General features: G+C 45.6%; 1 protein-coding gene across 10 annotated transcripts in view; it reads left to right on the forward strand.

Moving 5' to 3' along the window:
- Positions 1–8939: 8939 nt before the first annotated feature.
- The window catches only part of HDAC4 (histone deacetylase 4), a 279148-nt gene continuing 272003 nt past the window's right edge, over positions 8940–16084 (forward strand). For 9 of the 10 annotated variants that reach the window (XR_012777014.1, XM_075511397.1, XM_075511403.1 and 6 more), the window contains exon 1: positions 8940–9080. The gene's annotated coding sequence lies outside the window, so the exon portion shown is untranslated. Of the gene's footprint in view, positions 9081–9622; positions 9703–16084 lie in introns of those variants that run through there. The other variant, XM_075511398.1, reaches the window with a different exon arrangement.

Consider the following 16084-nt stretch of genomic DNA (forward strand, 5'->3'; position numbering starts at 1 on the left):
AAAAGTGTTCTTGTGCTTTGGTGCTGGAGATAAGCAGTTAGGGTTTGCAGGGTTCAGAAGAAAGTATGAAACTAAGCAACATGCCTCTCCCACTCTTCAGCAAGTCCCCCATAGCCATTCTCTAATAACTCTTTCATGCCTGCTTGCCTTATCCAAAAGAGTTAGTTCACGAGTGGGTTTGCAATCAGGCAAACTACTGCTTGTCCTTTGTTTGCTTGACCAGACGAGCAGGAAAAAAAAAAAAAAAAAGCTCTAACACTTTCTCTCTTCTCCTTGCTTATATAGAAGCACAGCCCAATTTTGGTCCACTATGCTTCCTACCATATGAGCGCAGCATCTTGCTGTGCGTGAGCCAGAACACGTCCTGCCCCTCGTTCCAGTACAAGGCAGAGGCTCTATTTATCATACTCGCATTTCTTAGCCAGTCCAGGAGCTTTCCTAGAGGTTATCCATATTAGCCTGCTAATGTGTGATGTTTGAAAAGTTCCCATCGGTGTTCATAACTGAGTCTTTAATATCCAACAGACCACCTGCTAACATGACAGGAAGCTCCTGATAAGGATGAATCAAGATCTGTGTCTCGTCTCTTCGGATGCCAGAGTATCGCAGTGCGAACAACCGAAACCAATTCCACTGGAACGATACAGACGTGTCCCATTGCAACATCATCTCTAGAGGTACCTATTGCGAACTCTTCCTTTTCCAAAAAGGAAAATATATGGCACTTATTATGCAGTGTAGGTATTATTGATCTATATCTCAATTACTTACATTCCATTTCTGGGTTGGTCTCCATTGCCTTGCAGCTTTTTGAAACAACTCCTCAGTTTTAGTTTCCACTCTATTCCATTCAGTCCTTTCCTTGAATCTAGTCCATGACACCATGGGGTTTCTGCTATCTGCTCTTTTTCAGAATGTGAAGTCTGCCTTTTTTTTGTGGAAGAAAGCTAGAGGGACCTCCTGTTCTTTTACAGGCCTGATCTTGCCTAGTGATCCTAGAAGAGAGAAGTAACTCTCCTTTGTGCCCATGTTTTATAGACACATACACAGACGTTTCTAGGGTTGCAGAGGTTGTGACTCTTCTGACCTCTCATCATTATACATCCTAAGTATGATTTTTAACATTAACAGCTGAATACTTACGTCTTAGCTTTCTATTAAACAACACATCCGCAAATGAGAGTGCCAGATTCAAAAGTCCCACCCCATTATTTAATAGTGCCAAACAGGGTCTGAGTATAACTCTTCAGACTTTTGAGACATTCCTGTCATGATTTTCATATCATTTTCCACAAGGCCATTTCACTGTTGCTATTCTGGACACTTGTACTTCTGTTGGCACGTCTTGATCCGCTGTGATGCTTTTTAAGGAGTCAGAGAAAGTGCTCGTAGCTAACACAAGTTTTTAAGATACAATGGGTGGAGAGATAAGGATCTGAGCATTCTCCCTCTTTACATGCCTCTGTGTATCTGTATAAAGAGCTGAACCAGTGCTGCGGGAATGATCCGCAGGTGACATGTTTCAGCACAAGACCTATACATCCACAGACAGCCTCCCGGTGTGAGCTCCAGACTCTAACGTTCAGAAATTTTCTGGATTATTTATGTGAACACATTCAGGTATATTCAGCAAGAAAGGATCTTACTCCTTGTTACATTTTATTCTAATGCTCCTTGCTATATTTTATTCTAATGTTCTACTCTGCTTTCAGAGCACACCCAGGGGACGCTTCTCTTTTGAATTCCTCAGTGGCATGCCTTCACAGCAGGAGGGATGTCATCCTGTGCCATCGTGGCCACAGTCCTTTAGGGAGGTGGAAGCTGCCAGGCAGAAGAGGGAAGTGAACTTGGATCCCCCATTTCGTGGGTGCGTGCTCTGAACACTCGAAAATGCTGCAAGCTCTAGGCAGCTCTAAAAAAAGTGAAGTGGCTCTAATTCAGTTTTTGAATGAGAGAGTGAGTTGTGGGTCCCAAGTGAATGGCAGAACCTCCCTGCAGGCCTTACTGACAAGATGTATTTAAGACTTGCTCCTGTGCTCAGCATTCCCCATAGACCAGCTACAGGCAGCTGCATCGGGAACGTGCTGAATTCAGGCCACTCGCCATGCTGGCCATTACGGATCCCATCCTGCCACATGCTTTGCCTACGAATCTATCTGCACACTCTCCCGTTAGAGTCCTGGGTCTAAGAGCCCTGGGTTCCCTTCCTGGGGCTGTAATTGTTGGCTTGACTCTTTATTCGAGCTTTGTCCCAAAGTAGATTGGATCTGCGAAAGGAAAGGCTCCAAGTACAAGCTCTGCCAGCCGCTACTTGTCTGTAAAATCTGAAAGTTGCTTCTCCTTAAAGGCAGTTGCGGCTCCTGAAGCCAGGCATTTTTATTTGCATGAGAAAGCTGTAACTGACTGTAAGATAGTCTATGATCTTATTTTAAAAGAAAAGGATAAAAATAAGTTTAATTGTGTTCTTGCTCTGCCTCAATTTAGCGGCTAGCCATTCTCTTTTGTGCTCCCCACATTTTTGGAGAGCTGGCTGACACTTATTTAGGTTGGCGCAAACTAAATATAACCAAGTGTGTGTGAAAGAGCGTGCACTGGGTCACAGCTTCAAGAGCAGCAGAACGACGCGTTCTGCCTTTCACCGCAGAGCAAGGGGGTTAGAGGCAAAATACAGCTATTCTGAGACAGCTCAATGAAACACACACAACCTGAACAAAAAGTAAGTATTCCATTCAACTTGTGAATGCTTGTGAAATTTATTTTTTGCCAGCTTTTACAGTCCACAGCCTTCTCATTCAATCTTGAATAATAGCTTTGAATTGAGCTGTAAAAGCTTCCGAAGTTTGAAATCTTTTGACAAGTTAATTCAGCTGTATGGTAAAAAGTTTTTCCCCCAGATAGAATAAAGCCATCATATCATGAATGTAGTAGTCATCCAAGGGAAAGAAAACACCATTAGGATTAGAAATGATAGGCTTTATGGAGATAGTTTGTGGTTTAGCGTAATCTACTATCAATATTTCAGTAGAAAAAGATTCTACTCGTCATTCAGCTGGAAGTCAATATCGTCACTTAAAACCAACACTCAGGGGCCAGACTGCATATATTTTTTTATTGAAAAAGTAACTTGCTTTTTTGTCAGTGTTTTTTCTTACGTTTATTTAGAGTTTAATTGTTTTTCACCCTGTATCATGCAGGATGCCTTTGTTTTTCCTGGTGGAAAGAGACAGACTAGAAAAAGGAATAAATCTTTCCTCTAAGGTTCCCACTGCAGAGACGTACACTTTTCTCCCAGCAGCTGCCATGGATGAAAATGATTATTTTCTTTCTTTTTTTTTTTTTAATATTAAGAATCAGAAAACAATCACTGGTAAACTAAGTGTATCCAAGAATTATTATAGCCTCAACTTCACAAGGATTCCATATTAATTTTAGACTTATTTTTTGTTTATGTCTAAATTTAAGCATTAGTGTGCCACTAAAATTGACTGAACCAAAAAGATAGTTGATGGGGAAAAGAGATTTCTTTCATACTCTTAACTCTTCAGTTTCATCAAGAGGGATGATGACACTCTAAGAACTTTGGGAGAGTGGTTTATAATGGCTGCAGATCATTTCTTCTCTATATAATACCGTTGAGAGCACAGCTGTTATTGCTAAATAAACACGGAGTTTATAAAATCCAGCAAAAATTCTTCAAAACAAGTTTTAGCAAGGAAACTTATTTAAAAAGTGTATTTTACTTATGATACAATGACTGCTATGACAATCCCATGTATCTCCATTAGCAGTCTTCATATGTAAACTTTTTCAGTAAGTTTTCTACTTTTCAGCTTACATTGTCCTTACACTGACTTTTCAAACAGCAGCAACATCACTTTTCCTTACTGCAGCTCAAAGAAGAAAGCAGTTCCCCCTGCTATCCAGAATGGCTATTTCCAGGTGTAATTCAGGGGCAGAACATACTGGAGCTAAGCTACCTGAGGTCCCTGCGGCAAACACGCGGGTGTGAGTTTCCGCCTGTGTTGCACCGAGCCTCCACCAAACTTCCAGCACGGGAAGTAAGCGCTGCCTGTTGGGTGGCTGTCTCATCTGCTGTCACTAATTCTCGCATTCGGTGACATCGCGTTGCAGCGCTGTCTATTCTGTACTTGATATTACTGAAATAGAGAGTTTAATTTGAGAGACAATACATATGATGGAAGGTTTTTTAAAAAGCGTAAATACGAAGAGGATAGCAAATCCATTGTGACCTTTACTTTGAACTTCACCCGCTTTGGGTTTTTTTTTTTTCCCCCAAGTGGGGACAGGGACTTGAGTTTGTCCAAGACAACAGCAATAACTTGTTTCTTAGAGACTGGCTCTTAATGCTTCAGAATTTAAGCTTGTCAGTTCTTGAGTGATGAAGACTTGATGAAGTGTTCGGTCTGCAGACAAGCTGGAAAAATAGCTTCTGCAGCCAAATACAGGCTTCTTCAGCCTCAACAGGCACTCCCTTAAGTGGAGGAGAACCACCTTGTTCTCCTTTGCAGCTCACATTAAGCCAGACAGGACTGCTCTGCACAGAAGACAGATTTCACAGCACAGCAATAAAGAGAAGTCTCTCTCTGCAGGAGTATTGTACAAAGATATAAGGAGGAGTCCCAGCTGAAGCAAAATTCACCAGGAAAAAAAAACAAAAAAAGGTACGTCAGGGGAAAACACAGGAGTGGGGCAATGTAAATGTAACATTCTCTGTTCCATTACAGCTGTGCCTTATGTCTGTTGTTGGTTTGTTGTTGGTTTTGGTTTTTTTTTTTTTTGATGGCAGAAAGGAGTAAATAAGTATGCTGTAGGAAGGATGCAGAACAGATGGGAGTGGGAGATGAAGCAAAGAAGGGTGGCTGGCGGGAGAGAACTATCAAGGGAGAGCAACGATGGCAACTAACTGATCAGGAGGAAGAAGAAAAAGCAATCACCAGGTAGAAACTTGTGTCTAGGCTTGACCCTCTCTAAAGATGCAAGTGGCAGTGGCACTTGGAGTAGGTCTTCAGTGGCCAGGCTCTAGAGGAGGTTCCTGCTGGCTTTCTTCCTAACTTGATACTCTTTTTTTTGGCCAAGGAGGTGGTGGGAGAGGCAGGATTAGAGTGGAAGGCTCAGGCACCCTATTTTACTTTCACCAGATCCATGTGATTAGAGAGGGAAATTAGCTGGAGTGTTGTGATGGCTGTTTCCTGCTTAAGAACATAAAAAATGGAACCATTCCTGACAAACAAGAAGTAGAGTTCAGCTAAAGATGAGGTGGAGGTAGGCGGGAAGTTCTGTAATTGCGTTTTATTTAAGTCTTTATGAATTAGCTCTGCCAATTTTTTTTTTTTTATTTTTATTTTTACTTCAAATGGCTTCTGAGTAAACTTTTCAGCTGCAATTACAGTAAAAACAGACTGTGCTATATACAGTTGTATTTAACATATAGGAAGAATACTTTTTCTCGTTAATCTTTGAGCTCTAATTTACACGAACAATGACAAGGTTTAATTTTCTGTCATTATGCACAGGTTAGCCTAGACTGGATATTAATAGATACACATATTCACACCCACAACCACTAGTACTGCATCAATCAAATTTTGAAGATAAAACTTATACTCCATGGCAACTTTTAAGGCACAATTTTCTTCTCTTGTTTCCTCTTTTTAAACTACTTCAGCAATGTAGAAAGCACTGGAGGCAACTGATGCAGCCAGGCGGTAGCCTCTGTGGTTCTTAGTCAAGAGAACGGGTCTGCAGCACAACCTCCAGCCCGTAGCGTTGAGGGTATGGGGACAGGGGACGTGGGTGGGGGGACACAGGTAGGAGACCTCTGGGATCCGTTACGTTTAGAAGCTGCAATGACCACTTAGGGAAAATGCTGTTTGTAACTCACGTTGGTGACCAAACCTTCTTCCAGCTGTACCAGAAATGGGGAGCCGCAAGAGAGGGCAGACAGCCACCTGGTTGCCCACAGGCGGGTCCTACGCTGACCACCTATCATTAGATCCACTGAGGAACTCGTAGCGTTTGCAAATATTACCTTGTCAGCTATACCGTTGGCATTAGTAAACTTCTAGTCCTAAAGCACTTACACCCATATGTCTCTTGACACTTAAAAATAATTTAGAAGCTTATTTACACACACATACACACATACATGTGAGCACACAAACTGGCCCTGAATAAAGACAGCAGAACAACCATATGAGGAAACCTAAAACCTCACCGACCAAAGAACAACAAACAAACAAGCCCACAAGCCAATATAAGCTAAAAACGAAACAAAAAGGGCTTCAGCTTTATGCAGAAGTGGTGCTCTTCATGCCAGTGGTGTTCTTAGGTGCATATTACAGGGAGGATATTCCAAAATGTCAGTCCTTCTCCAAGGCAGGCCATGCTGCCTGTATACTCAAGTTTAGAATAATCAAAATGTAATGTTTGTAAGTTGACAGTAATAAATTAATCTCTTAAAAATAAAGTAAGACCAGAAAGCTTAAGTTAATGGGATGGTAGTGCTGATGGAACTGTCAGAGTAATTCTGACCTCTGCCAAGACCTGAGCATGTTGTTCACAGCATGGGAAAAAAAGCAACTGTAGGGGTCAGATCAATACGGCAAGGATTTTTCGATGGGTGGCCCTTTCAAACAGGAATGTAGTTGCTAAACATCTCAAGAAGGAAAAAAAAAAAAAAGGAGCAGCGTTTATATACTACCACGTATATGTAAATTTTGAGGGAGGGACAAAGTTGTTAGGAATTCCCATCAGGTCCCAGAATTTATGTAAATCCAGATGGCTGAACTACAGGAGTTCATTTTTCTTTAAGGGAAATCTGGAAGTTTAAAAACAATTTAGCAAAAGCCACTTAATCAAAACCACCAGAAGCGTGGTGGGATGGCTGCCTATGAATAGGAATGTTACGTTTCATATTGTCTTAGTCAAGGATGTTAAGAAACTCCTTGAAAGCTAAGTGGGAAGTCCCCATGTACTTAATGGGCTATGTGTATGGCACAGCGACTGCACTCTAGGAACCCGACTGCTACAAGAGGTGTGAAAGCAGACCACCGCGCCCACAGGGCTGGTACCACGAACTCCTTTAACTCTGTGCAAGCCAAGGGCTCCACCTATGTGAAGTACAAGAACCCTCTGCAAGCTGTACTTGGATGGGAGAGGAGAGGTTTGAACGCCGTGCAGATGGCCTTCAGCTCAGACAGAATGGGACTGAACAGGAAAGGGCTCATCTTCTTTCTCGGACTACCTTTCAAAAAAAGGTTAACAGCCATCATGAAAAAAGGGAGTAATAATATCTGATGTCATGGCATTTGAGACTTGTACTTTCCTTGGCCATTGGCGATCTCTTCAGTGAAGCCTGATGGTTACCTAATGCATCTCAGGCAGGATGTTCCCATCAGAGCACGCCTGACCAGGTATCCCCCGGCTGAGCTTTCTCGCACCAGCTGATACAGATGCTGAAATAATTTGCTTCCCATGACACGGAACGTTTGCAGCGTGACTTCTTAGTTTCAGGCATTGTGCTAGTCAAAGGTAAACCAACAAAATGCAAGTGAAATGAGGGTCGTGCCAGCCATGGGCTTGGCCAATCAACAAACTGCTGCTAAAGAAGACTTGGCAGTTCAATAGGGTAATTCTTTAGAAAACAGAAAAATCAATTAAATGTTGAATGGTTGCTAGGAAAACATGGGTAGAGGTAAGTATGCTGAACAATTCCTTTTTAATTTTTTTTTTTTACTCTTGGTAATTCAGGCAAAGATTTGTAAAGATTTTGAACTATGCTCTCCCCTTTTCATTTTTTATATCTTGATTCGGCTGTTTGCTGTTACTCAGTGTACTCAGCAGCCATTTTTGTAGACAATACTTGATGGATAAAAGAAAAACACACTACAGGAGTGGGATCTCGGATGCAAAAAATGACAAAAAAGTTTTCTATTCTATTAAAATACTATGTATCTACTATGGCTTGCATTTTCTATGGTACTTCTAGTTAATCCATCTCCATTAGTATCCTGTGAATCAAAAATCCATGCTTTCAGATATGTCAAACAACTAAGGAAAGAAGCCAAAAGAATGTGTAACTTTTGTTAGAGGTGGAAGAACTGATTTCACAGGAAGGCATCACCACAGGTGTTTCTCTGCTAGTTCTCTCCTCCACCTCATGTTTCCCATAGCCAAATTAATCTAGGTTTGAGTTTTTCTTTCTGTCACATTTCCACCTCTTAGCAGAGACAGATGAAACTGTGGAGGAAACTACAGGCAGCAGCGGGTCGAGGAGAGACAGGGGACAAGAGTTTGCTGCACTTGCATGACTTTCTAGAAGCAGCTGCCCAGCACTGCGTGGAAGCCTCCTCGCTTCAGGCTGCTCCGCAGACACATGCCGTTTGCTCTCGGCCACGCGGCGCCGGGGTGAGGAGAGAGTCACCAGGTGGGAGGGGACGGTGCTAAGCAAACGCTCCAGCGCAGCCCTGGCTCCCCTCCAGCTGCTGGTACCGACAGCCGCCGAGGCGAGATGCGGACGCTGCGCCCAGCCTGGCGACTGAGGGCCGCTGCCCGCCTGGGCCTCCGAGGCTGAGGGGGCCCGGCCTGCCCGCGGGCAGCCGGCCTCGGAGACCCAAACCCCGCTCCCGGCTCCCATCCCGCCTCCGAGGTCGGCTGCCCCGGCACGGGCCGGGCTTCCCTGCCGCTCTCCGAGGGGCTGCGGGCCGCGGCCGACATGGCGGACCCCGGCCTGAGCCCCCCGGGCCGCGCCGTCGCCTAGGCGATGGGCCGCGCGCCACGAGGCGGGGCCGGTGGAGCCAGGGCGTGGCCTGATTGGTTCCCTTCCCCCCGGTGGGGATGGGGGGGGGGAGGGGGAGGAAAAGAGGGAGCTGTGGCTATAAATAAACCGCGCTTCCTGATTGGCCGGGGGGAAAAAATGGTCGCACCACGTGACTCTCCATCTAAAAATTCCAAGATGGCGGATCCCGTCACGGGCTGAGTCCGTTGGTGGCGCGCGCGCCGCGGTGTCCGCGCCGGGGCCATCGCCGCACAGCTTCCCCGCCTCGCCCGCCGCCACCTAGGTCAGTACGCGGCGCCCCGCCGCCTCCCCCCGCCGCGCCGCCCCCGCCGCTGCGCCCGGCTGGCCGCGGCGCGGCCCCTTTAAGGCCGCGCGCTTTTCTGCCCGCCGGCTTTTAATTGCGGCGGGGCCTCTCGCGGCCGCCGGGTTCTTAAAGGGATCGGCGGCGCGCGGCTCTTTTCCGCTGTGCTCCGACCGTGAAGCGCGGAGGGTTCCGGAGGGGGAGGTGATGGGCAGCTCCCGGCGCCAATCGGATCCGCCCGTGGGGCAGTGGCGGGTGGATTTGAGCCACTCGGCGGCTCCTGCCGCTCGCTGATTGGGCGTCGCGCGTGGCGGGGCGGGGCCTCGGCGCGCCATCACTCGGCATGGGCGTAGCGGCGCGGTGGGCGGGCCGGAGGGGGGCGTGACGGGCAGCGCTCCCGCCCATTCAGCGCGCCGGGCGTCCCCGCCGCTCGCGTTTTTGTGAATGAGGCGGGTGGGGCCGGCGCTGCCGCAAGCCCCGCCCCTCCCTCGCTGGCCCCGCCCCGCCCCTCCCCTCCCGGGCGGCCGCGGCTCCTCCCCCCCCGGCGAGCAGCGCCGCCGCCTCGGTGCTGCGCGGGGCTCGGCGGGGAGCGATGCGGGCAGCGGTGAGTGCCGCGGGCGGCGGCCGGGCCGAGGGCGTGGGCCCGGGGGCGGCGGGGCGTGGGCGCTGGCCGGGGCGGCGGGGCGGGCGCGGCGGCCCTGCGGCGGGGGCGACGCCCGCGGCGGGGCCCTGCGGCGCCGAGCGGGCCGCAGCCCGGGGTCGGTTGTTCCCCCCCACCCTCCGCTCCCCGCCCCGGGAATAACGCGGGACTTGAGGAAAGTTTCTGCCGGGGCCGGCTCCGCCCGCGGCCCCGCCGGGCTCCCCGCCGGAACGCGCCTCACGCCGGGCCCGGGGCTGCCTGGCGGGGCAGCGGCTCCCGGGCTGGGCCAAGGAGGTCGCCCCGGCCCCCGGGGCACCAAGCCCCTGAAGAAAATCGTTAAAAATGGCTTTTTTTGTAACTAGGAGGAGAAAACAAGGGGTATTCTCCTCAGCATCCCCGCGCTTTTTGGAAGTCCCGAGGTAACGTTGGGCTGCAAGGGAAAATGACAGGTCCAAGCGGAGGCAGGGCTCCGTCCTCAGCCGCCGGCCGCGGCTTCTCCCCCCAAAATGCGCCTTTTGGGGAGCTGGTGGTGAATAAAGTGCGTGTGCCGCTCCGAGGTGTGAAGCGTTGGTTTGTGCAACGATAAATTAACAACCAAAAAATAAGCTTATACCGCGTTCGGAGGAGCGCGAAGGGAGGTGTTGCTGAGCAGTTGTGTGTGGGTTTTGCTGCAGGAATTTATCAGGAAAGATGCTGTGCAATCTCTGGGCTCCTTAAGTGTTATCTTTTGAGTGTCTGTGGCATGGCGAAGGCAGCATGACATCTAAAGCAAGCAAACGTATTTACATAACAATTATTTGACATTATAGCTCGGTGCCGCGTACCATTTAAAGGGAAGTAAACCTGCCCTTTATTCAAAACACTTGCGTAATTGTTTTGTGCACGCATTTCATGATAGTGGAAAGGGTGTTTTTTTTTTTTTGGTTGTTTGCTCGTCCATAGCCTGCTTCAGAAGATTTGCATAAATTAGGCTTGTCACCACAAACGCTTGTTTTCTGGCCATAAGAGCGGATTCCATGTTACAGGCTTGCCTGATATTCCAGACTGGATTACAGGTCTAAAAATGTTACTAAGAAGTGGGATCTGTGTTGGAAAGGTGTGGGTGGATTCGGGATGTGAAAATGGCTTGTAAATCTGGGATGGGGCGTGCAGCTCAGGGTGGTGGAGCGGGTTATAGGTGTTCTCTGTTTCTTCTCAACAGGGATGTCCAGGCAGCTTTACTGCACGCTTGTTTCCAGCAGCTGTATTCTGTTGTCTTCATAATGCTAATTTGAGATGGAGCAAGTATTTTGGCCCTCTGTGCTACAGTGGATTTCACTGTTGAGTGAATAATCTCCTTGCCAATGCATTTTGATTTACTGGTATTATGTACTGTCAATAAATGGGACTTGTGCTGTATTCGCTGCCGTCAAAGTGCTTTCGGTTGTTGCCAAAAGCTACCTGGAGTTAATTATCTGAATTGGACTTTTTTTAACGTCAACATTTTTAAAAGCTAAGGAGCTCTGAAGTTTATATAATAATCTGGTTCTTGGCAACGTTTCTTTTTTTTTTTTTTTTTTGTAATGTGGTCTGTCGTGGCACTGAGTTTTAATCGTTTCTGATGTTTCCACCACCGCTGTATGGAGTGTTCAGGCTAAAAGCTGCCGTTGTCGCTCCGCAGCCTCTCTGAAAGAGTTAAGAGGGCATTGAATTAAGAAAGCTCAGCTGCTTGTATACAAATATACAGCAATTACAAGGCAACAAAGTTATTGCAGAATCCTACTGTAACCATGGCAACATGTTCACTCAATTACATTTGGAAATGTAAAATGCCACCCAGTTAGAAAGAGTAAGTTTTAGCAACTGCAGATTTTCTGTATCAAGCGAAATGTGTAAGACAGGGCTTTCCAGGATTATACACTTCTCTTCAGGTTTGGATGGCATGTTTTAGCATGCACATCTGACAGATTTCCGTTGCTGATCTTAAGCTGTGTGTGCCCTTGGTTGTCTGAACTTGGGGGGGGGGGGGGAAATCCAAAAATCTTTAAATCTTTAAAATTTAACTTTGCCAGCCTATAATTTCTTTGGGTTTGCTTCAGGACTTGGCTTTAGATAGTGGACAGATGAGAAAATGCATGAGATGCATTTTGAAAATCACCTCAGAATACCAGAGGAATTTGTCATTTACTTAATGGGATGGAGGCATGAAAGAAAAGCATACGTATGACATGCAAGCTTTTATTCCTTTGGGAGGAAATGTTTGTTGGGCAGTCTGCGTTTGTGTAGCGTGATCTCCAGCAGGCTATCCTAAAGCAGAAGAAAACCGGCAGGTGTGAGCTACCAAACTTGTGGTTAGCACCAAGAGAAAGCAGTGAAGAAGTTCTCGAAGTCCAGAGAGCATTTGTCAGCCCCAGGTTAGGAGATAGCAGGTTCAGGACACCGGGTCCTGATGTACGATGCATATGAACTCCTTAGTGGAAGTTAGTTTGCCTTTTGATGGTGGCTTACTAGCCAAAAGAATAAAACAGAAAAAGTAGTTTCTTGCATGTGTTAATCTTTGTATTGGTCAAGGTGCAACTTTCTGCTTCGCTGTGCTCATGTTTCAGAGGCAGCGTCCCATTAATGCAGAAAAGGGAAAAACAACAGTGCACTTAAATTTTTTTTTTTTTTTAACTAGGAGTAGTGTGTTTACAGACACCTGCAGATTGATGAACTTCTGAAGAAGTTACCTAGTAACAGGAGCTGATAAGAGATATTTAGGTGGATGCAGATTGCAGTGGGTTGTCTTGAAGAAATGCATTTTGCCCAGATCTTCAAGGGCTTGAACTCCAGGCTGCCTCCTGAACCCTTGGAGTATCTGGACTGGAAAAGATTTGCAGGTCCCATGGACCTGTGTTAGAGGAGGGATGGTTTTGGAAGGAAGCTCTGCCCGATCTTTCTGCTTTCACCATGAGCAGATACCTTGCCTGCCATGTGACTTGTACATCCCTCAAAAGCAGCGGCTTGAGCGGGTGTGACTTTCTGCTCCCATGGTGAGTGCTTGCTTTTCTCGTTGCCTTCTACCATGGCCAGAGGTGGAAGCACAGGAGCTGGCTGTTTATAGACTGCTGAAAAGGTGGAGTTGATCTCAGTCTTCAACCCTAAATCACATGTTGAACTGCAAGGGCGAGGAGTAGGACTTGCTAAAAATAAAGGTTACAACTGAGCAGGAGTCCATGGTTTTAGATTAGATTGCCCTCTTAAACTCTTTTTGAAATGGCTTTGTGCTTTCTGGGGAATAGAGTTTTTAAAGCCATCTTAAGGTATATCTGTGATTCAGAAACTTGCCCTCTAGGATTGTTTGTAGGTTTCAAATATGAGGAAGCTAGACTTTCTATACATGAACGTGCCCAAACACATTTAAAAAAAGCATTGAGAGAAAAACTTGCCACCAAATACATAGGATGTGATAGGGTCAAATATTCTAGCCAAATGTCTTTCATCTTCCAGAGCTGAGAATAGGCAAGAGCTTTTACAATGGATTACTCAGAAAAGCGCTTATCAGATAACTTGCGCTAAAAGGAGTTAGCACATTGAGTGTCTCTTAAAACTTGTTGCGCAGCCTTACCTTAAGGAGGGCAAACTGACAATTTCATGTGGGGTGTTTATGTTCTTGATCAGCCGAATATTGGTCATGTTCCACTGAAAGACTACTGTCTTCATTTTTGGCACTTTTGATTGCTTGGAGCATTCCTCTAATGCTTGTATGCCATGCTGTACCTTTGTAAGGTCACAGTAACTAGTTGTCCTCGTATTTTCTCAAGGGTAGCGTGCGGCTGTCTGGGTTAAGTGGTGTAAGTGTGAGCTAACATGGTGCTCTCTTCAGGGTTTGACAACCTGAACGCTCACTGCCCAGCTGTGCCAACTTAATCTTGGGGTTAAAACATTTCTTCGGCATCCTCTTCTAGTTAAAGAAGTGATTGTGGTACACTCTTTGGCATCGTGTGTATTTGTATTTAGCAGAAAAAAATACTTCTTGGCATTGTGTGTGTGTGTATATCTATATTTTATATATATGTATAATACAAAACACCAAACCCTTGGGACCATATCTTTACTTGTCTTACATCTATAGTTGAATACACACAGTAATATTACTAGAATAGTTTATTTGCTGAATAGTATCTGTTGCTAGCCCGTTCCCAATGGCAAAGCTTGTCACAAACCACAAAGAAATACTAATTGAACATGTTATTTGGACACTGGTAATGCCATTCATTAAATATTTGCCAAGTATTCTTAACTCTTCTTGCTGGTTTCTTTGGTGGTGTCATCATCTAGTTCATTGCTCTTCCAGTTTACCTTTAGCTCATTTCCAGTTATCCCATTGCTTTTCTGTAATCTTGTTCAATCCTGCTACCTAGTCCTCAAGGCCAGCCATTGGGTTTAAATTTTATTAGCCTCCTGCTGGAATCCTTTGAGTTTGTGCTTTTGTAAAAGCATGTTTTACCGGACAGTGAAGCTGACAGGATGCGTCTTGTCGCTGAATTCAAAACTGCTTTTCAGGTTTGAGTCCACTTCCCTAATAGATAGCTTCTGTTTTCCATTTACCTTTGCTTCCAGGTTCCCCAGGTCCAAGCATACCAATTCCTCTCCAAAGCAATGAGAGGAACCCTGTTCTCCTCGGCTTACTTGCTGATCTCGGAGGTCTGAGTGTGTGTGGGGAAAACCCACGAAAATATGTGGTTTTGCTTCAAATGGTTTAAGCTGAGAAACAGCAGAAACACTAAGACTGTCTGCTTTAATAATTAGAAATGTGGCAATATTGTTACCTAATAGAAGGGGTAAGTAGTCTTCTAAAAAGTTAAAGGAAAAGCTGTGTGTGGTGGGGAAGGAAATGCGCCTTAGCATTCTGATTTGGTTTAGATTGTCTCTTATGTATATTGTCTCTATATTTGAGTTCTTGGATGAGGGAACTCCTCAGATCGCTCTAGTAATTAATGCCACTTGCATTTTGATTGTGTTTTGCAGAAAACTGAAGTGGGCCAGGTTTACTTTATCCTGCAGTGGACCATGTTGATAAGGCAATATATAACAGATGATTCATGAAGTGATGCTTGTCATTGCCAGGACTGCTTGAATAGCAAGCAGATTTTGGGCAATGCTTCTTCACCGGAAAGACTTGGGCAGTTTAAACTGAGAGGCGGAGAAGAGACAAATATGCACTGTATTTCTGGCTACCTTAAAGGAGCTGCCTCACAAAATTTAAAAGAAGTTGGGGGGGAAGGGAAATGGGTAAAATAAGGGGGGTGGAGAAGCAGGAGAGCACACAGAGGTTGCATAATGATGTTGAAAAAGGGAACAATTAGGAAAAGACCGTAAAATCTCTTGGAAAGCTTCTGTGGTTTTCCCTTGCAAGGAATTACAGCTTGGCCTTCCTCTATAAAAATTCGGTCTTTTTTTTTTTTCATGGCATTCATTACTAGACACATCTTGATCAACTTCATTTTTTTTTTTTTCCCTTCATGTTTTCCTATTGGATGTCACCTCAGGAAAGTTTGATTAAAATCTGCTTCAAACTGCCATCTACTAGTGCAGAGGAATGTGCGTTGACTTGTGGTCATGCCGCCTGCCCTCGTCAAATGATTGAACCTTTGTTGCTCATACAAGAAGTATTTAAAAACCAAGAAGTTGCAAATTGAAAATTGGATTTTAGGCTAATAAGAAACCCCTTTCTAGTTTGGTCAAGATTAGGTTTTGTTAATATGTCTTTTTTTTTAACCCTAATTGTCCTCAGAGACGGCCGTTTAGTTTGGTTGAGGACCAGAAAGGAGCCAGAGAGGTGTTGGGAGGAGCTGAAGGCAATGTGTGCAGCTGATACAGTTTATCCAAGGTCTGAGGAAGGAAGAGCTCCTTTCTTTGGAGCATCATTACAGTAGTTTGGACAAATCCATAGGATATGACAAAGCGTTGCTGGGGCAGCATGTTGCCCAGGAGGTGATGATGTCTAGGAGAGCACTCGGCAAGTTTTTCAGCTCTCCGTGTTGCAGATGTGACTTGCTGAAATGGCAGATTGAAGACCCTGCTTGAGTACAATCTGGCTGCCACGTCTGGGTTTGCTGCTGTGTTCTTTCTCTTGTTTTCTTTCAAGTTTGATCTCCGTAGACCTTTCCTGTATATGTGCGTCTGTACATTTTATAACAAGCCAGCAAGCTGTTGGATTAAGAATTGTATTGTAAGGGTCTTATTTGTTGCGATTGTAGGATAAAATAACGTATAGATTAACATCTCAGATTGGGTGCTAGCAGCATAGCAACATGTTGTTTTAAATGATCTTTTTAAGCGTGTCGCTCTCTCAGTCACTTTCTCATTCTGGTGAACACTGACA

Source organism: Mycteria americana, chromosome 9 (assembly GCF_035582795.1).
Source record: "Mycteria americana isolate JAX WOST 10 ecotype Jacksonville Zoo and Gardens chromosome 9, USCA_MyAme_1.0, whole genome shotgun sequence".
In the NCBI taxonomy this organism is placed as follows: Eukaryota; Metazoa; Chordata; class Aves; order Ciconiiformes; family Ciconiidae; genus Mycteria; species Mycteria americana.